The sequence below is a fragment of the Astyanax mexicanus genome, chromosome 25, assembly GCF_023375975.1.
Source record: "Astyanax mexicanus isolate ESR-SI-001 chromosome 25, AstMex3_surface, whole genome shotgun sequence".
Classification (NCBI taxonomy): domain Eukaryota; kingdom Metazoa; phylum Chordata; class Actinopteri; order Characiformes; family Acestrorhamphidae; genus Astyanax; species Astyanax mexicanus.
Window position 1 is genome coordinate 8,850,108 of NC_064432.1, and position 22,057 is coordinate 8,872,164.

The following is a 22,057-nucleotide window of genomic DNA, read 5'->3' on the forward strand; positions in this document are numbered from 1 at the left end:
AAGCCACACAAGGCCATCAACAAGCAGATGACCTGAGGCTACACTCACTCAACCCGCAGTATCAGAAGTATTGATTTTTATATACTTTTAAGGCTTGCTCTCAAAAACAGGATAGGAGTCATGTTAGTTCATCTCCCAGCTTAGGCCTCACACCCTAGACATGCAAAACAGGAAACCCAACTTTTGGATTAGCAGGGATCTATGGAACCAGGACCCTCAGCTAATGTGAACTATATTGTGAGCACTCAAAATACTAGGAAACATACCGAAGAACGCTTACGTATACAATTGTGTAGGATTTATGTATGTTAAAGTGACTTCATACTGGGAGGAGTCGAGGAGAAGAGTTCTTTTAATACGACTGTAAAATGTAAGAGATTCAGAGTCTGTCCCTGGAAGCTGACCGGTCTGAGAATTGTGAGGCTTCAGGGTAGGCTCTCCAGGAGCCTTCTGTTAATAAACTTTTTGTTTGTTTGAGAGAATCTACGACTCCTGGTGAACCTTCATAAACCGCAGTATATGGACAATTATTTTGGTTTGTATGCAACAGTACAGCGCAGTACATCACCGGGGTTCAGCTCCCAAACCTTCTGGATTCATACACAAACCCCTGCCTGAGAAAATCTAGAATAATAATGCAGGACCCCTCCCATCCAAGCCACTGCCTGTTCCCACAGCTGCCGAGTGGAAGGAGGCTCAGAAGCTTGAAGACCAGAACCAGCCAGGTCCGAGGTCCCCAGGTGACCAGGCTGTGAAACAACCAGTAGAATAATACTCTTCCCAACCCACCCACTGTCTGTCATCTCATACAACCTCACTGCACCCTGCTTCATGTTTATTATCGCCAGAAAAAAAACAGTTAAAATTTCACAAAGAGTAGAGTTTATTCTGAGTACAGCTCAGTCTTTTACTATTATACAAAATTTAATTAGTAATAGTACCTGCTTTTTCAGTTTTCAGGATTCCCATCGTGTTGGCCTCCTCCATCTCTATGTTGGGGTCAAGGCCTCTAACAGTGTCTGCACTCTCATAGATATCCACCAACATCTCTACTGTATCTCCTCTGTTCATGTCCTCAGATCCAATCACATCATCATAAACACTCAGAGACACGTCTAATCTTTTTGACTTCTGTAAGAACACTACAGCAGTGCTGCACCGCTGTTCACGGCTGAAATGGTATGTTCTGGTCCCCCCCCCTCTGTGTGACATGTTATGTTCTGCCCCCCCACCGGCTACTTTCACTACAACAGTGCAATTAGTAAAGGAAGTGCCCGCGTGTCATCAGCTAAATACAGTTTCCTATTTGAGCTGAAGGCATGAAAACATAAAGCATAAAGGACCCCTCCCATGTTCGCTGCTGGAGCCTCCGTGTCCTCTGTAGATGAAGACAGCCCCAGCAGACAGGGAGAGCTGAGAACATGAGAATGATAAGCAGTGGCTATTGATGAGTATCAATATTAATTGGTTTGCATACTCCCCCCCCCCCCCATCTGAAATTGTGTGTTCTGGACCCCCCTCTTGGTGTGAAATGTTATGTTCTGCCCCCCCACCGGCTACTTTCACTACAACAGTGCAATTAGTAAAGGAAGTGCCCGCGTGTCATCAGCTAAATACAGTTTCCTATTTGAGCTGAAGGTGTGAAAACAGCAGAGCTCTAATGCTCTTTATAAAAGCTGCTTTTAATCTCTTTTACATTACTAGATTAATGAGATTACAATATAATCTGAAAATAATTTCTTTATGTATGTTTATGTGTTTATATTTCCATGCACAGTTCTGAAAGTCCAGTTCATCCATCACTCCACATTTCTAATGAGTGTTTTATCCACTGTTTCTCACACTGATCAGCAGCAGCAGTTTGATTCTCTCTCATAGATGAACTGAAGACATCAACTGTTCCATTCAGAAAACTAAGAGAAATATATTCACTAAACTGAGCTCTGAAAATCCAGTATTTGTCAGAATATTCAGTCAGAATTAGAAACAGGTTGAGTTTTGGTGGGATATCACGATAAATCCACTAGGGGGGCAGTTTCAGCAGCTTAAATGCTGGATCTGAGGCAGCACTGAAGTGCTCAACTGGCTGCATTATTCTGGGGAAAAGTGTTGAAAATGCTGAATGATGATTGTTGCAATGGCAGGAATCACCCCTAGAAATATGTGATTGGCTGGACCTACCTACCTACCGACCGACCGTCCGACCTACCTACCTGAGGAATTATTATTTATTTTTTTATTATTTATTTTATTATTTATTTTTCTAGTTAGTGGTGAATAATTGTAGGGGATTTATTTTGAATTGTCATCACTGTGTGAAGCACTTTCCTCTTTTTTAATAGTTTTAAATTACAGTTCTCTATACTAATAGAGGATGATTATATTAAACATATTAAGGTGAAGCAAGCTTAATTTAGTTTGTTGATGAGCTTCTCTTCATCAATCACCTTTCTTGTAAAAATTTAAAAACAGCTTCAGACGCAAAACACAGCGCGGACCAATAGAGTCCAATAAAGCATTTGATCGGTTATTAGTAATTTAATGTTTTTTTTTACAGAGTTTATTTTTATTTTGTACATAAATATTGCATAGGTATACACTAGATAGCGGTAATTAATTATAATTGAATGAATCGATTGAATATTTCTTTTGGTCATAATAACTAAAGTAAAGCCAGTAGAATACCTAAGTGAAGTATCGGATGCGCTGCCGACAGTGGATTCATCTCGCGGCGGGGCGAATTCAACACAACACCTGCACTCTAAGAAATATAAGTACAGATTTGTACTTAAAAGAGTACAAAGCTTGTCGCTGGGGCTGTACCTTATATTGAGGTACAAAAAAGTACCTTTCAGTGAAAGTCCTTTTTTGTACCCATGGTTTTTGTGTCAGTAAAGATCATAAAGATTATAAACATTATCATCAACTAAATATGGCTCAAAAACTTGATGATACAAAATTGTCTGGCTTTCAAATAAAAAATGTGCAATTTAAATATATATTGTTTATTAGTACAGTGATACAGAATACTGAATGTACCCTTTGGCTGGTTAAATTGTACAAATTTGTACTTATTGCTGTTAGAAATAACTTTGTACTTCAGAGGGAACAAATCTGACCCCGTGAAGACCAATATTGTACCTTTGAAGGTACAATTATAAAGAGTGTACCTTCGAGTACAAAAAAGTACTCATATCGTACCTCTGTTTTTTAGAGTGTGTTTTAAACTCGAGATCAGTGATATAACAATAACGAATAAATAAAATTTCAATATATTTAAATAAAACGACTGTTGTATAACGTCTTATTACATATTAGGAGGGTTTGGGACAGCTAACAATTGTATGAGCTGTTGTCAGAGCGCTCTCTGAAATGTACAGTACCATTAGTCAGACTTTAACTTTCTGTTAATATATATATCAATATAAATCAGACATTAATCAGGCACTAATCATTTCATTTCAATGTTTTTCTGACAAAAGAAATCCATACAATCATATAAAGCAACACATTTAGCTTGAAAATGACATTTTGAATGGATTTGTAAAATAATAAACAGATGCACAGAAAATTTTGCATTCACTTTATTTATTTGCAATTTACTGTAATTCCACAAATGCTGTAAGTCATTACACATACATTGATGTACTATTTTACAGTGGAAAAAGTTTACAATTAATAACCATCTTAGCTAAAAGAAAAAGTTTAAAAAAGCAATAGAACATCCCAAACTGTAACACTACAAAGTTATCTACTGGTGAACGAGAAACAAAATTCTAAAAAGAAACTTTCCCCTTACCAGTCCTAGTGCTAACTGTCTTTATTAAAAAGCACCAGAAAGAAAATAGTGGGTAAAAGCCCTTCAAGAATATTCTAAAACTATTTTATTTAGTTGACATTAAAAATGTATTTAAGGCAGAACAAAGAAAAAATAAATCAAGTACCATAAATCATAGTAGCTGACCAACTATTCATATGGTACAGTGCCAGTCAAAATTTTGGACACACTTCCTCAATGTTAGTGATGAAGCGGGTTTATATAAATAGTGGTTGGTTAATTGGCCTTACAGATCTATTTTAGAAAATAGAGTAAAATAAGAAATAAATGATTAGGTTTAGTAGCTGTGCATTTATAGCACCAATTTCCTTATATACAGGGATAGACAAGCTGACTATGTTCATTTGCACATCTGCATCAGCAGTTTAAAGTAACTGAATGCATTCATTAGAAGAGTGTTTGGTCTGAGATTCTCTACTGAAAGTAAAAAAACTATCTATGACTAGGATTAATCAGGCTTAAGAATAGTGAAACAAATCTTTATAGAACACTCCTGTTTTCAGCAGATTCAACTTCTTCTATTCATTCAACTTCAACATCTACTCGTTATATTCTTTTTCACAGATACAAACATACTGCAGAGAACAGCCATGATCAATCCAGTCATAGCTTGTTAAGAGACAGTTCTCTTTTTCAAGGCCGTTGGGTTCTCCAGGTCTCCAGAACCTATCAGAGAGAAGGAGAGTATCAGAGTGTTTATCAGAGCAGTGAGGAGTGAGAGTCGGTAACTGCATCATGATCAGAGTTCAGTTCAGGAGTCTCTTACCCAGTGATCAGTTCTGATCCGTCCACCCATTTCCAGACCCCCTCTTTTTCACCGTCACTCAGACCAATCCAAACCTCCTGACCTTTTCCCAACACGTTAATGAAGACCTGTTAAAATACAATAACAGTTTACAGACTGCTTTGAACAACCCATCTCTCTCCCTCTCTTTCACAAGTGATCATTTGAGTTTAAACTATAAGAAATCATAAGAAACGGAGATGGGTTTCCCAAAAGCTTCATAATGAACACTAAAAACTTCATAAACTCATACTTAAGACTGATCGTTAATTGAAGAATATTTCCCTAAGTAAAGTTCCTGTGTGGATTCGCTCTCGAATTTAAGTTATTTTTAACAGTGAGAGATATTAAAAATAGAATGCAGAAAATCACACTTTCTACATTATATAAATAAGTATTTGACCCCCAACCAATCATTAAAAGTTCTGGCTCCTACAGACCAGTTAGACGCTCCTAATCAACTCATTACCTGCATCTGTATTAAAGACTCCTGTCCACACACTCAAATTATCAGTGAGACTTTAAGTTGTACAATATGGGCAAGACCAAAGAGCTTTCTAAAGATGACAGGGACAAGATCATAGACCTGCACAAGGCTGGAATGTGCTCCAAACCCATAAGTAAGAAGCTGGGTGAGAAGGAGACAACTAGTGGTGCAACAGAAAGAAGTGGAAGAAATACAAAATATATCATTGCAGATGAGGAGATAAAACTATACATGGAAAACTTGTTAATGATCTCAAGGCAGCAGGGACCACAATCACCAAGAAAACCATTGGTAACACATTACGCCATAATGGATTTAAATCCTGCAGTGCCACAAGGTCCCCCTGCTCAAGACAGAATATGTGCAGACCTGTCTGAAGTTTGCCAATGAACAGTTGGACAATTCTGTGAGCGATTGGAAGAAGGTGCTGTTATTAGATGGGACAAAAATTGAGCTCTTTGGTATTGGAGGTGGGAAATGTTTGTTTTGGGCATGTTTTTCAAATAGTTATTTAATTCACTGCATATAAAGGTTGTAGCATTAATATACTTATTTTTGTTAATTTATTTAGTCATGTGTCTTGATGAGTATTTTACAGTGCCTAAGTATATTTGTTTGCCATGTGAATTTAAGAATATATATATATTGATTTTTATTACGACACATTTCTACGCTTTTTGGGTGTAATAGTGAATAACTGCATATCTGGCAGTGTTGAATCGATGGTTGTGGTTCGACTGAGTGCTCAACAAAGACTTCTTTGAACTTGTTCGTTAATTTTCACTTTGCAAAGCTCTTTGGGATTCGTTTTTGATAAGTTTACCTTTTCGGGAAACCCACCCCGAACTGTGCTTATCTGCTTTTAACTGTGTTCTTCTAAACATACGCTTCTAACTCTGTTATTCTGACTGGACAAAGTCCTTTGAAAATATTACGACCACCTCCATGTTTCTATGCTCACTAAGTTTCTAAGACCACCCCCCAGGACACCATCCATCGTCTCATCAGGAGCATGCTCAGGGAGTGGATACAGTAACATATGGGCCGTACACTACGGAGTAACAGTGAAATTCACAGAAACGGAATGAGAGTAAGATTTCAGTGGGTTAATGATTTTGGTTTCCATTGACTGTTTACAAAATTTATATCAATAAATATCTTTAAATTCAGTCTTTCTTTAGTCGAGAACTGATGTGTGATTTATATGTTACCAGTGTATATGATCATCGGAGCTAAGAAAAAATAACATTGAGTCTAGAAACAAAGGTGGTGTTCATAATATCTTGACTGGACTGTGTATTTATACAGTTTTTACAGGTAAACAGTATTAAACAGTTACATAAAGTGTAGAGCTCACTCTTTTTCTCACCTGTTCTTCTCTGCTGTTGATGATCACCAGGTCTGCTCCTCTATTTTGGCATTCGATTCTGCTCTCAGTCCAGCTCCTCTTCACATTAGAGACATAATAAACACTGGAGCTGAAGTAAATCCACCCGTCTCTATTTATTTTTACTATAAATGAGACACAAAAGTCAAACTTGTTCAAATTCCAAATACATCAAATACAACATTATATCTACCACCATTATATTACCTCACCGTTTTATTCACTGATGTAATGAAGTGACACAGATTGTTTCTTCAGCAGAAACTGTAAGTACTGTAACAGAGAGCAATTGTGCATTTCAACACACTATATACAATTTTTTTATTTATTATGCCCACCTTAATACACTATCCGTTAAGGCCAGTATGGTTGGAGTGGACGGGAACGGGCATTAAAAAAATTAAAGCCTGTGCAGACCTCCACAGGAAAGCAAACTATGGCTCTAAGACTTTGAAGAGGACAGTATATGCATATCATAGGTGATTACATTTCTCATGTTTGCCTTTCTCATGTTTCATCATGTTAATCCTCAAAGTTTGTGGACCCTATCCTACACCCTGCGAAAGGCAAAAAGAAAAGTGCAAAATAAAAAAAAGAAAAGTAACTCACCAGCAGATAGCTAGTCTCCCTTAGCGTTAACCTTTTTATTTTGGCACTTAAATTGTTGTCTAGCCAAAAAACGCATCACAAGTTGTCACTTTGCTGTTGATTTTTCTATTTTGTGTTTACATTTTAATTCTTTCAGACATGCAACCCATTGCAAAGACTAATACATAAAAGGTTAAAAGGTAATTTGATTTTTGACATTAATTATGCAGTTCATTAAGAAAAGGAAAGGCTTTTTCATTTTAGATTTGACTATGCAATACTTGTATGGTAATGAAAATAAAATCGCAAAAGTGTTTTGCATTATAGTTTCTTTTTGGCAGGATTTACCTCCCATGAGGTCTGACATTGGCACAGTGAGGCCCTGTTGTATGTCTCAGCAGAGGATAATGACCTGTGAGTTCAGGCTCTGAAGGTATGCCAGCATCTTAATTAAGCGTACCGGAGTGTTATTTTATTCTTTATTTTGATAATTGTTGAGTTCGGGTTTGCGCTCTGCAGCGCGTCCATGTGTGTGTGTGTGTGTTCTTAGCAAATGGGAGCGCACATGGCGCACCTATAGGAATAGACTGACGGTTGACTGTCCAGGTTTATTTCAGTCAGTGGTGCACCTGTGTTTTCCGCCGCCAAAAGAGCAATATTCTAAACATTTACCTGAACACACCTCACCTCCAGACCACCACGTCAATCAGTGTAGATGCTGTTATGCAATTTTATTATATTTTATGCTATTATGCTATTTTAACAGAAGTGTAAGATAGCAAAAGCATCCTGACGCGCCTTGCGCGGGGTGTACATTTGGTCCCCAAGTCTCTCTTTTTAAAGCTTGGAAAAATAGTCGCTAACTTCTCTTTCATTTCCCACCGAACGCTCTTGACAGTACAATTAGCAACAGCAGTCAGTACATCAGATGTCAGGGCCAGACAGGAATGAGACTGGTGCAGATACAATAAAATAACTTTTATTAAAGTTATAGAGTAGACAGGGGTAGTCAACAGAAACAGGGTCAGTACCAAAAATGCACAGTGTAGAGAAACCATACCATAACCGGAGGACAGTCCAGAGTTCATACACGGGTAGGCAGTATCACAGGGTAGGCAAAAATCCAGAGTACAATAAACAGTCCAGGTCATACACGGTAATCCAACACAAGGGAGCAGGCAAAAATCAAAGTCGGTAGAAAACAAAAACAGGATCATACACGGAAAATAGCAAGGGCAAGAGAAACGCTTTGTATTGTAGGATTACCAAACAGATACTCGGCGAGGTGTGAGTGTGAGCATGGTCCTTAAATACACTGAGTAATCAGTACTCGGGACTTCCTGGTGGCGTCATGTGACGTGTCATGTGATCGGGAGTGTGTGTTGTGTCATGGAGTGGTGCGTTCTGGGTATTGTAGTTGTTACTGTGAGAATCGCAGATAGAGCTGGATGTGGGAGACACAGACGTGCTTTCAGCACCAGACATGACAGTACCCTCCCCCTGAGGGCCCGGAGCGGAGGCAGAACGGGGCCGACCCCGGCGACGACCACCCGGCGGACAGGGAGTACCGGCGGGAGGTGCAGGTGTCGGAGCGGAGGTGCCAGACAGACGGGGCTCACCAGAGCGAGAAACCCGACGAGTTGGAGCAGAGGAGGTCGGAGGACGCTTGGGACGTCCACGGGGCCTAGGAGCAGGCTTACCAGGAAAACGAGCATGAAACTCCACGAGCAAGGCAGGGTCCAGCACGTCTTTGGCAGCCACCCAACAACGCTCCTCCGGACCATACCCCTCCCAATCGATAAGGTATTGGAGCACACCCCCACGTCTGCGTGAATCCAGCACCTCCCGGACAGCATACGTGGACGACCCCTCCCCCTCCACAGCCGCGGGTGGAACATCAGCCGGTGCAGCGTCAGCGAGCGGACCCGGGACCATAGGCTTGAGGAGAGATACATGAAAAGAATTATTAATACGATACTGAGGGGGTAACTCCACCTTGTAAGTAACTTCATTAATACGTGACAAAATCTTAAGAGGACCAATAAACTTAGGCAGGAGTTTTCTACAACTACCCTCAAACCTAAAGTCCCGGGTAGAAAGCCACACCCGATCTCCTGGTTGGTAGTCTGGGCTGTCACCACGGTGCTTGTCAGCACGCTCCTTGTACACACGCAGTACCTCAGAGACTTTACGATGCGTGTCTTCCCACACCTGCTCACTGCGCTTCATCCATTCATCCACAGCCGGCACATCAGTGGACACCGCTGTCCAGGGAGCTAGAGGAGGCTGAAAACCCAGAACACACTGAAAGGGGGTGAGGCCAGAGGTAGTATTAACTAGGGAGTTTTGTGCAATTTCAGCCCAAACGAGGTATTGTGACCAATCGGTGGGATGTTTGAAGCAGTATGTGCGGAGGAATTTCCCGAGTTCCTGATTAACCCTCTCACATTGACCATTACATGTAGGGTGGAAACCAGAAGTGAGACTGACATGTACACCGAGATGTTCAAAAAATGCCTTCCACACACGAGAGGTAAATTGAGGACCACGGTCAGACAAAATATCTTCGGGGATACCAAAGTGTCTAAATACATGCATATAAATAGCTTGAGCAGTTTGGAAGGCAGTAGGCAGAGCTGGGAATGGAATAAATTTAACCCCTCTAGAGAAACGATCAACAACAGTGAGAACTGTAGTATAACCCTCAGATACAGGCAGATCAGTGACAAAATCAACAGCAATATGCGACCAAGGTCTCTCAGGTACAGGGAGAGGTAGTAGCTTACCGGCTGGAAGGGTTTTAGGTGTTTTACATTGCGCACAAACAGAGCAGGAGGTAACGAATGAGTGAACATCAGCACGCATAGAATTCCACCAGTAACGGGCAGAGAGTAATTGTAACGTGCGTGTGACACCAGGATGACCAGAGGTTAAAGCGGAATGAGCCCAGGTGATGAGCCTGTCTCGAAACTGGACGGGTACGAACGTTTTACCCTGAGGACAGTCCTCAGAATCGGGCTGATTAGCGTTACTTTGGCGAATCTGATCGTCTAACTCCCATTGAATGGCTGCGATCTGAACAGAGGGAGGAAGAATGCGTTCAGCCTCCTGGGGCTGGGATGCGCTGTCCACAGTGCTGTAAACCCTGGACAGCGCATCAGCTTTAGTGTTACGGTTTCCCGGACGGAACGAGATCGAGAAGTTAAATCGAGAGAAGAAAAGAGACCAACGTGCTTGTCTCGGATTAAGTCGTTTAGCCGTGCGGAGGTATTCCAAATTCTTGTGATCAGTATACACAGTAAACGGATGAACGGACCCCTCCAGCCAGTGACGCCATTCTTCTAGAGCTAATTTCACAGCAAGAAGTTCCCTATCCCCTATCCCATAGTTACGCTCCGCAGGGGAAAGCTTGCGTGAGAAGAAGGCTACAGGAAACAATTTGGGTGGCGACCCACTACGCTGAGAGAGAACCGCGCCAACACCCGATTCGGAAGCGTCCACTTCCACTACGAAGGGCAACTCGGGATTAGGGTGCCTAAGTACAGGGGCTGAAATGAACGCAGCTTTCAGCTCACAGAAAGCGCGATCCGCTTCGGTTGACCACTTCAGGATTTTAGCAGCCCCTTTAGTGAGGGCAGTAAGGGGCGCAGCAATGGAGCTAAAGTTACGGATGAACCGCCTATAAAAATTAGCGAAGCCAAGGAATCGCTGGAGTTCTTTAATGGTCTGGGGCACAGGCCAATTAGTAACGGCAGTCACTTTCTCATCGTCCATCAGGACACCGGAGGAACTGATAACATAGCCGAGAAATGTGACCCTTTGCGTGTGGAACTCACATTTCTCGGCTTTGGCAAACAGGCTATGTTCTCTCAGGCGTTGGAGAACTTGGCGGACATGCTGTATGTGTGTGGGGAGATCTGGGGAATAGATAAGGATGTCGTCTATAAAAAGGACAACAGAGTGATTAATTAGGTCACGAAATATGTCGTTCATAAAGGACTGGAATATGGCTGGGGCGTTAGCAAGACCGTAACTCATGACCAGGTATTCATAGTGGCCGTTGGTGGTGGAAAACGCTGTTTTCCATTCGTCACCCTCCCTGATGCGAATGAGGTTATAAGCACTACGGAGATAGAGTTTGGTGAAGTACACGGCATTACGTAACTGTTCTAATGCTGCTGGGATTAACGGGAGCGGGTAAGCAAACTTTTTGGTAATGTCGTTTAAGCCTCTGTAATCTATGCAGGGTCTCAAACCCCCATCCTTCTTCTTCACGAAGAAGAAACCGGAACCAACAGGGGATTTGGATGGGCGGATGAAACCTTGCGCCAGAGCTTCACTAACATACTCTTCCATAGCCTTCTCCTCATCACGAGACAATGGGTACACACAAGCTTTGGGCAGTACAGAACCCTCTATTAAATCAATAGAGCAATCATAGGGGCGATGCGGAGGTAACTCGGTAGCTTTAGATTTACTAAACACATCAGAAAAATCATAGTACTCGGAGGGAATAGCAGGGGTATCTACAGAATTAGGGCTTTCAACAGAGGTAGATTGCAAAGAGAGTGAATTTAAAGATAAACAGTTCTCACGACAGAAAGGAGACCAGGCAGTGATGTCTCCCAGGCTCCATGAAATGACGGGGTCGTGTGTCTTTAGCCATGGCGCTCCCAAAACCAGTGGATGTTCCGTGCGTGGGAGCACATAGAGAGAGAGCTGTTCCACATGTAGAAAGCTGGCCTGAAGGGTGAGAGGAAGAGTCTGCTGGGTCACAGGTTTGGAGCGTACAGTCTTTCCATCAATGGCATGGATGGGGATAGGCCTAGGGAGATCCTTCGTGGGTATGGCGTACTCCTCCACCAGATCCAGGCTGATAAAGTTCCCCTCCGACCCAGAATCTACAAGCGCTGAGACACAAAACACATCCGTTGGAGTGGTGATAATAACAGGCAACACGAAACATTTTTCTTTAAGTTCAGAAACAGGGGTACATACCACGTTAGCGCGTGGAGTACACTCCACGCGCTGTCCCAGAGCAGACGCTTGAGCAGAATTGGGCCGGAGTTCACAGTTAGCCCTCAGATGACCTGGACCACCACAATAGAGGCACAGGTGAAGGCGAATGCGACGCTGCCTCTCAGTGACGGATAGTCTGGATCGTGTGATCTCCCTAGGTTCAGAGATGGATGCAGGTGCAAATTCCGGAACTGGATTCCCGGACTGGAGTAGTGCAGGGCGAACCACAGGCGTGTGGCTAACAGCTTTGAGTTTACGGGAAAGGAGCTGATCCAGACGGATAGACAGAGTGATCAGCTGATCCAGGGTGAGTGAATCGTCCTTGCATGCAAGTTCTCTTTGAATCTCGGGGTTAAGTCCGTGTCGAAACATGGAGATGAGAGCAGGATCGTTCCAACCGCTGCTAGCGGCTAACGTACGGAACTCCAGAGCAAAGGCTGCCACAGATAGTTTACCTTGCTTCAAGGTAATCAGAATCTCTCCACTAGATTGCCCATAGCGTGTATGATCAAAAACGCTGCGAAAAATAGACAAAAAAGTGTCGTAGCTGGATTCAGAAATGTTCTCCCAAATAGCTGTAGCCCAGTCCAAAGCCTTGCCAGACAACCGAGAAATTATAAACCCGATTTTAGCTTTATCAGAAGCAGGAGGTGAGTTGCTAAAAAACACGGAGCACTGGAGCAGAAACCCATTACACTTCTCAGTGTTACCGTCATAGACTTCGGGTTTACACACAGCGAAAAAGGGAGTAGTGGTTTCGTTAGGGCTGGCTACAGGACTAACCACTGGGCTAGGGTTCTGGGTGGATAAACCCCGGAGATGACTTATAATCTCGGCTAGCTGCTGCTGTTGGTTAACCTGGTGGCGTGCTAGCTCGTCAACAGCTTGGGTCACACCAGCGAGCGTTTGCTGGTGCTGACCTAAAAGCCGACCCTGGTTAGCCAAACCAGACTTAATAGACTCTGTATCCGCAGTCTCTGTCATTATGGCCGAGTATCTTGTCAGGGCCAGACAGGAATGAGACTGGTGCAGATACAATAAAATAACTTTTATTAAAGTTATAGAGTAGACAGGGGTAGTCAACAGAAACAGGGTCAGTACCAAAAATGCACAGTGTAGAGAAACCATACCATAACCGGAGGACAGTCCAGAGTTCATACACGGGTAGGCAGTATCACAGGGTAGGCAAAAATCCAGAGTACAATAAACAGTCCAGGTCATACACGGTAATCCAACACAAGGGAGCAGGCAAAAATCAAAGTCGGTAGAAAACAAAAACAGGATCATACACGGAAAATAGCAAGGGCAAGAGAAACGCTTTGTATTGTAGGATTACCAAACAGATACTCGGCGAGGTGTGAGTGTGAGCATGGTCCTTAAATACACTGAGTAATCAGTACTCGGGACTTCCTGGTGGCGTCATGTGACGTGTCATGTGATCGGGAGTGTGTGTTGTGTCATGGAGTGGTGCGTTCTGGGTATTGTAGTTGTTACTGTGAGAATCGCAGATAGAGCTGGATGTGGGAGACACAGACGTGCTTTCAGCACCAGACATGACATCAGAATTAATTATCAGAGCTGAAATATTAAGCTACTTAGAAATTATAGAATCACAATGAATATGGATCACGTCACATTTTTTAACTATAACATTTTTCGAACTAGATTTTTTTAAACTATAAAATTAACACTGAATAATAAATTATTTAAACAATAAACAACTTGCTCTCTTACATACATTTCCTCCTTCTGCCTGCGTCCTTAGAGTAGCTACACTGATGAGCGTGGTGGTCTGGAAGTAACGTGTGTTCAGGTACATTTTTGGCGTGTTGTTGTCTTGGCGGCGGAAAAAAACAGAAGCTCCACTGACTGAAATGAACCTAAACATAAGTCATTCGTTCCTACAGGTGCACCATGTGCGCTCCTGGGGCCCCATTTATAAAACTCTATGTAGATTCTGGAGTAAAAGTGTGCGCACGCACAAAAAAAAAAACAGGAAATGGCGTGCGCCCAAAAATATTCATATTTTTTTTAAAAACATGTAGGCACAACATATAAGGTCCATGCAAATCCCTCACTGAATATTTAAATGAAATTGAAACCTAAATCACTCATTAACCAGTCATCATCCTTCACAAAAAATCCCGATTCTACAAGGATAATAATAATAATAATAATAATAATAATAATAATAATAATAATAATGTTTACATATAGCACCTTTCGATTTTTAAATTGCGAAATAAAACAAACCAGATAATACAAATAAAACTGAAATAAACTACAAGTGAAATACACAAGTTAGCATACAAATAATAAACGGCGAGGATATAGCAAGCATTGAAACTTTGTACATGCAGACAAATATATTTGAACAAGTATATTTATATTTTATTACACTTCTTTAATCTTACGTTTTTATACAATTCCGTATTTTACCTCATGATGTCACTAATATGGAAGCCTCAAACCTTAATTAAATGTAGGCTCGTTTTAACGCCAAGTATTTCTTTATAAATCACAGTTCTTTCCTGAGATGTTACGCGCACACATTTCAGGCCTGTTTTTTATGCGTACTCACCCTTTATAAATGAGGCTCCTAAAGCTCTTTCTTTTACCAAAAGTTTAAGGAAGGAAATTGTATTTATATTTATTTATTTCTATTGTGTATTTGCACGGGGGACTATATGGAACTAGTCTACATACAAAATATGCTGGTGTTTGAAGGTTGATTATTTTAAATGTAGATAATGATTAATCACAGTGCATAGTATAATTTGTTAATAGCTCAATTTTAGGCCTGTTTGTCAGGATTGATACATAAGCTAACATCATTTCAGCATAATATTAACTACAAAATGTGCCAAGCCGGCTATTTCTTACACAGAATAGACATAACAGGCTATTATATGTGATGAGATCTATTTCAAAACCCTATTATAAGCTCTTTTCAAATCTGATTTCATTCTTCTTGACTGTATAAAATGCTGGCTGATCATAGGGTTTTAAGAATATAATTTTGACATTTGAAGTTTGGCATTCCATGCTTTATCACACTAATAAACAAACCAACAATCAATTTTTTAACATGTTAATCAAGCATATTTTGGTGAGAAATGACAAAGAGGATGTTACATAATAGAATTAAATGAAAGCCCAATTTCACCAAAACATTTGTCATTTAACATAATTTCCAAGACATATGCCCGTCAGAGTTGCCAGGTTTGCGGTTTTCCCGCCAAATTGGGCTCAGCAAAGTAGCAAAGTAGGAATAGTCATAATAAATCCCTAAGACACAATATACTAAGTCGTACACTCATAGTTGTTTTGACATTTGGTACAAACGTGTGACAGACATTATTTTGGGCTAGTTTAAGTTTCTGAAGGGCGGGTTTCAGACTGACTTTGGGCTGAATAATTTTGTTGGACCTGGCAACCCTGATGCCCGTGCACAACGTGAAGGTTTTAATAGATCTCATATTGTAGATACAATTAACAATAGCCTCCAGAGAGTTGTCGGGCCTATTTGAGGGAAAAGTGCAATGCCTTTTTTCGATCCTATAGGCCATTCCTGCCGCCATGCGGCTTGAGGCTGAAGCCACCTAAATTGACAGCGGACCAGCACGGAATGGGGATTTTCGTGAATTGTTTTTGCCCTGGAAGGATTCACGCTGGAACCCTACACACAGAGTTCATTTTGAAGGGCCTAAGCTTTGCTGCTGGATATAAGGTCTGAGTAACAAAATGCATAACAATAACCATAAAAGGCAATGATGGCTTTGCCTATCTGTGATCAGTGACAAAATGCATCTATCAATAGTTTGTTAGCCACTAACACTGCACACATACAAAATATGAATTAAGATTTTCTTGGTCACTGAGCCAAACGTTTGGTATATAAATACTCTGTAGAATATATCTAAAATTTACTCACTCAGTCCATCCTTGGCCTCTTGTAACTTGTCTCTCTCTGCAGTCAGGTTGGTGTAACTGGTCTGTAACTGGTCTCTCTCTGCAGTCAGGTTGGTGTAACTGGTCTGTAACTGGTCTCTCTCTGCAGCCAGGTTGGTGTAACTGGTCTGTAACTGGTCTCTCTCTGCAGTCAGGTGGTTGAACTGGATCCACAGCACTGTGATGGCAGTCAGCAGGAGAACACACAGCAGACCCAGACCCACTGCAGCCAGTCTGTAGCGTCTGCTTCCTGCAGAACCCTTTCCTGAAGCTAGAAATGAAAACACATATCATACATATGAATAATTATTTTGAATAATCATGCTAATTTAGATCCTTTCCATACAATATACTACTGATGTGGACTCTAAATGAGGCCCTTATCAGCAGCTGGTAAAAGGTTGTATGTGAGCGTGCTGTACCTGTTGTCATGTTTTTATGGCGTCTGGAATGAAGGACGTCTTCCTTCAAGTAAATCTCTTCATATGGATCATTGCTGTTGTTTGAAGCAGTTGATTCGCGCTCTGCCTCGATTTGAGATCTGTTCACATATTCAGCTTCATCCATCTCTAATTCAGTTCTCTTCTGCAACAAACCAGCTCAAGTAGAAAAGTCAGCAGATTTCCGTTTTAATGATATATATATTTTTTTATAATTTTTGCTTTAACAGCAAACTACAGTCCTCACATCCTTCAGTTCTCAGAGTCACTCAGTGTCTGTGGTATTTTGCAAGAAACTGCACAAATTGTACAATCATTCTCAGGACAGGAAGTTGAGGCATTAGCTAGTCTGCACAAACCACAAATCATTTTCCCAACTCCATCAATAACTCTGCTCTTTTTGAGTGTGTGTCACTGCAGACACAATCTGAACAAACTATAATGTTTGCATTCTATGTGCAAGAAGCTAAATACATAGTGCCCTCTATTAACTAGGTGCATTTTGACTTTATGTGCCCCTCTACGACACAGTTTTACACGTTATTAACACACATATTCCACACTCTAATGGTATCTGCACACATTCTAGCTTTACCATGTTGAAATTGTAGCAGTTAGAGAGCAGCCACTTATTTCATTGCATCAAAATGTTTGGGACATAGCTTTGCTACACTCTAAGAAATATAAGTACAGATTTGTACTTAAAAGAGTACAAAGCTTGTCGCTGGGGCTGTACCTTATATTGAGGTACAAAAAAGTACCTTTCAGTGAAAGTCCTTTTTTGTACCCATGGTTTTTGTGGCAGTAAAGATCATAAAGATTATAAACATTATCATCAACTGAATATGGCTCAAAAACTTGATGATACAAAATTGTCTGGCTTTCAAATAAAAAAATGTGCAATTAAAATATATATAATTCATTAGTACAGTGATGCAGAATACTGAATGTACCCTTTGGCTGGTTAAATGGTACAAATTTGTACTTATTGCTGTTAGAAATGACTTTGTACTTCAGAGGGAACAAATCTGACCCCGTAAAGACCAATATTGTACCTTTGAGGGTACAATTATAAAGAGTGTACCTTCGAGTACAAAAAAGTACTCATATCGTACCTCTGTTTTTTAGAGTGTATGTGCTATTTGGGACATAGCTATGCTATGTACTAAACATTAAAGAAGTCGTGTTTAGTACACGGCTCAAAAAAGGAACACTTTAAAAACATATTTATGGCCTCACATCAATGTCAAAAGTCAGGGCGCAAAAATACCAGGTGAAAAAAATTAACCTGCAAGTTTTTTATATTTTGCTTGTGTAAATTTCCTTCTTGCCAGTTGTGTGCATGCTGAACAAAATATAGCCCCAAGCTTAATTTTCTCCCTTTTAAGTGTTTCTTTTTACTTGTCGAATTCATACTCGTTCTCGCGCGCTATGCACATTGCCTGCAGCGACTTTTTTTTTGCTCAAGTTAAGCTTTTGCGCAGGTGTAAAACGGGCTGTTTTTTGACAGAAAATACAATAATAGTATTATTTCCGGGTTACACGTTTCTGTGGTTATTTAAACGATCATTTAAACAACCAGCTTCAAGAGAGAAAGACGGGGCAAAGCGGTCAACAAATGTGTAACCCTGGATTATTATTATTATTATTATTATTATTATTATTATTATTATTTTAACATAGTTAGCTTTTAACATAGTTAGCTAACTCTCTGCTCTTCTTCATCCTCGCCTTTCTTTGCTTTCTGAAGCAGGCTGTTCGTAAACGGCAGGCCCGGAGTGGCTAATCGGGAGATTCGGGAGGATGCCAATCTCGAGTTTGGGCCTGTTGGACGGAAAAAAATACTTTGACACTTATCTGTCACTTATCTAATCTTATTCTTGCATTCATTTCCATTCAACTATGCATTCTCTATTCATCTGACAGCACAGCCCCTTCTTCGCAATAGATTAAATGGATTTAAGCACCTGAGGGAATTCTCCCCTCCCAGATGCTTGAGTTGGTTGCGCCCACAAATGGTCTTTTCTGGAGCGATAAAATTAAATATAGCAACAGAATAGCACGAAGCGTCACTCGGCTGTGATGGAGGGTAAAAAGAGGGCAGGCACTACGGTGGCCGAGAAAGCCCAACGCAGTGCAAATTGAAAAGCGCTGCAAAAGCACAAAACACATCCATCAAAATTACAACACAGGCGCAGCAAATAGAAAAACGCGCTGCAAAAAGAACCACAACACAACGGAAGTGAGTCACAACACAACAGAATTTTCCCGGGGGACCTTAAAAGATACTGTACCAGCTAAGCTGCGTCTTCAGTAACGTCTCGGACTTCACTATGTGTACAAAGGACAATAAGTGGCAAACAAGGCGTTTTGTGAAGCAGAACTTTTAATAATATGCACACAACCGTGGTAATCACAGGTAATAAACATAACTTACTTTTCAGAAGCTTGTTTGCCACTTATTGTCCTTTGTATACAGCTGGTACAGCATCTTTTAAGGTCCCCCGGGAAAATTCCGTTGTGTTGTGACTCACTTCCGTTGTGTTGTGGTTTTATTTGCAGCGCGTTTTTCTATTTGCTGCGCCTGTGTTGTAATTTTGATGGATGTGTTTTGTGCTTTTGCAGCGCTTTTCAATTTGCACTGCGCTGGGCTTTCTCGGCCACCGTACAGGCACAGCCGAAAAGGCCGGATAAAAAAAGAAAGAAGATGCAAGAAGAAGCTGCCAAATGTGCAAAATTAAGCTTGTTTTCCAGAGTACAGATTCCAGCTGCAGCCGGTAAACAGAGATAAGACATAATCTTGAATTGGCAGCTATTGCGCAACGTTTGCAATGTCGACTTAGCGTAGTTTAATTTGTAGAGCCCAATACACATCATTAACCTCTTAACACGCAGAAATATGTCATAATTAATATCTGGCTGTGTTTATAAATAATTATAGACACCCAATATGCCATTTTAAAGCTAAGAATATCATCTATGCTTTTTTTTTTAGTTATCTAGCCTATTTTTAGCTGTATATCCTTTTACAAAATAAAAATTTCGGGCGAAATATGCCGTGTTTATTAGAATTATGATTCATAATTTCCATATTTGCGTTTTTTGTACGTATTATATTTCATCCAATGCGAACATGTTATACATCATTCAAACCCGCCTAAACCTCCGGATTACGGAACAGTAAACCTTTTTACTGTAGGATGTACGGTTACTGAATTTGAGCTGCGCTTATAATTAGTTAATTAGTGCTTATACTTTATACCGCAGCTTTAAAAACAGGCTCTTTGATCAGTGGGGGTTACTTCAGGACACGGGCTCACACGCCCACTCCGGTCCTTTAAACCCCAATGGATTAAGAGTGGGATGTCACTCAACTTCATATGTGTGAAAAGGCAGACAAGTGAATACTTTTGGCAATAGTGCTCAAATCACACAATAATGATTAATAATTTACTCATTCTCAGTTTCTCACACGGTACGTGTGTTTTTGTGTTTCAGATGGTCATGATTTGTTCACATGAGTTCTGCAAAAGCAAAAAAAAAGAAGTTAAAACCTACATAGCATGCTTGAGCTCAGTGTGGGTAGGCTTGAGTAACAGCTGTGTGGTTTCTTAGATTCTTTTTTAAAAGACAATCACAAACCACCTCTACTCACCAACAGTTGCTTTCCCACGCACTTATACATCAGAGCCTGATGCCCATTTCTGCAGAGTTGGTCAAACTGGGGCACAAACAATTGGGGTGGCAGGAGCAAGTGGGGTTCACTCTGACAGCTGAAATAAGAGTGTTTTATTAAAAATACATTCAAAGAAGACACCATGATCACGGGGTCTTAGAGTGATTTTGGATACACTGAATAACATGGATCTCTTCCAAACATACAGTTGCAAGAAAAAGTATGTGATCTCTTGGATTTCTGCATAAATTGGTCATTAAATGTGTTCTGATCTTCATCACAACAATAACACAAGTCACCACAGTAGACAAACACAGTCTGCTTAAGCTAATACCACACATTGTTTTATTAAAAACAACATGTTAACATTCACAGTGAGGGGGAAAAAGTATGTGAACCTTCGGATTTAATAACTGGTTGACCCTCCTTTGGCAGCAAAAACCTCAACCAAAGTCAGGAGGAATTTCGGATGATTTGTCTTCACAAAACTGTTTTTTTCAGACCCCGAGGCAGCAAAGCAGCCCCAAACCATGATGCACCCTCCACCATATTTCACAGTTTGGATGAGGTTTTGATGATGGTGTAGTGTGTCTTTTTTCTCCACACATAGCATGGTATATTCCTTCCAAACAACTCAATTTTGGTTTCATCTGTCCACAGTATATTTAGACAGTACTGCTGTGGAACATACAGGTGCTCTTTTGCAAACTTCAAACAGCAGCAGCTTCCTCCACAGTGTTCTCCCATGAACTCCATTCTTGTTTAATGTTTTCCTTATTGTAGATTTGTCCACAAAAATGTTAGCATGTGCCATTGGTTTCTGTAAGTCTTTAGCTGACACTCTAGGATTCTTCCTCACCTCATTGATAATTCTGCGCTGTGCTCTTGCAGTCATCTTTATAGGACGACCACGCCTAGGGAGAGTAGCAACAGTACAGCTGAACTTTCTCCATTTGTAGACCGTCTGTCTTACTGTGGACACGTGAACATCAAGGCTTTTAGAGATACTTTTGTAACCCTTTCCAGCTTCAGGCAAGTCAACAATTCTTGAACATAGGCTTCTGAGAGCTCTTTTGTGCGAGGCATGATTCACATCTAGCAATGCTTCTTAAGAACAGCAAACTCAAAACTAGTGTGTGTTTTTTATAGGACAGGGCAGCTTTAACCAACACATCCCATCTCATCACATTGATTGGACTCCAGGTTGGCTGACTGCAGGCTTTATTTATCTCTTACAAAAGTAGCCTAGAGGTTCACATAATTTTTCCACCCTGCACTGTGAATGTTAACAAGTTCAAAATGTGCTTAAAAAAACAAGCAAACATATAATTTTTTGAGTAGTAATTTTTTTAGTTTAAGCAGACGGTGTTTGTCTATTGTTTTGATGAAGATCAGAACACATTTAATGACCAATTTATGCAGAAATCCAAGTAATCCCAAAAGGTTCACACACTTTTTCTTGCAACTGTATACATTAATATACAGCCTGTTGATGTCATTTTTTTTAGCATAGCTATATCCAGGTCCTGACTAGCCACTGGGAGAAGATTTATATTAGCTTAGCAGCAACAAGTGATGCCAAAACAAGGCTTTATGAACCAATGGGCTATCTAGCCCAAAAAAAGGTTCGCCAAAAGGTTTATTGCCAGAAGCATAATTGAATCGTTTTCACTAGTGACACATGCTTTGTAAAGGGATATAAAGGGACTAAATCAATCCTGAGCCAGAGTATCATGGAATGTTAGCTGAACAGGTTGTAAAAAATTCAGGCCAGGCTAGTAGCGGAACAGGCCATGGGCCATGGGCAGAGCAAGCTTAAATTACCTCAGCCGGTTTGTTACGACAAACAAATACTCCTAAAACCTAGAAACAATAAGCAATCAACAA

At 40.7% G+C, this 22,057-nt stretch overlaps 1 long non-coding RNA gene across 1 annotated transcript; it reads right to left on the minus strand.

Moving 5' to 3' along the window:
* Positions 1 to 3,672: 3,672 nt before the first annotated feature.
* LOC111190350 (uncharacterized) lies at positions 3,673 to 6,660 on the minus strand. The gene is made up of 3 exons (XR_007429476.1): positions 6,479 to 6,660; positions 4,605 to 4,711; positions 3,673 to 4,504 (listed from the first exon to the last, which is right to left on the minus strand). It is a non-coding gene; the product is annotated as an uncharacterized LOC111190350 (long non-coding RNA).
* Positions 6,661 to 22,057: the final 15,397 nt, after the last annotated feature.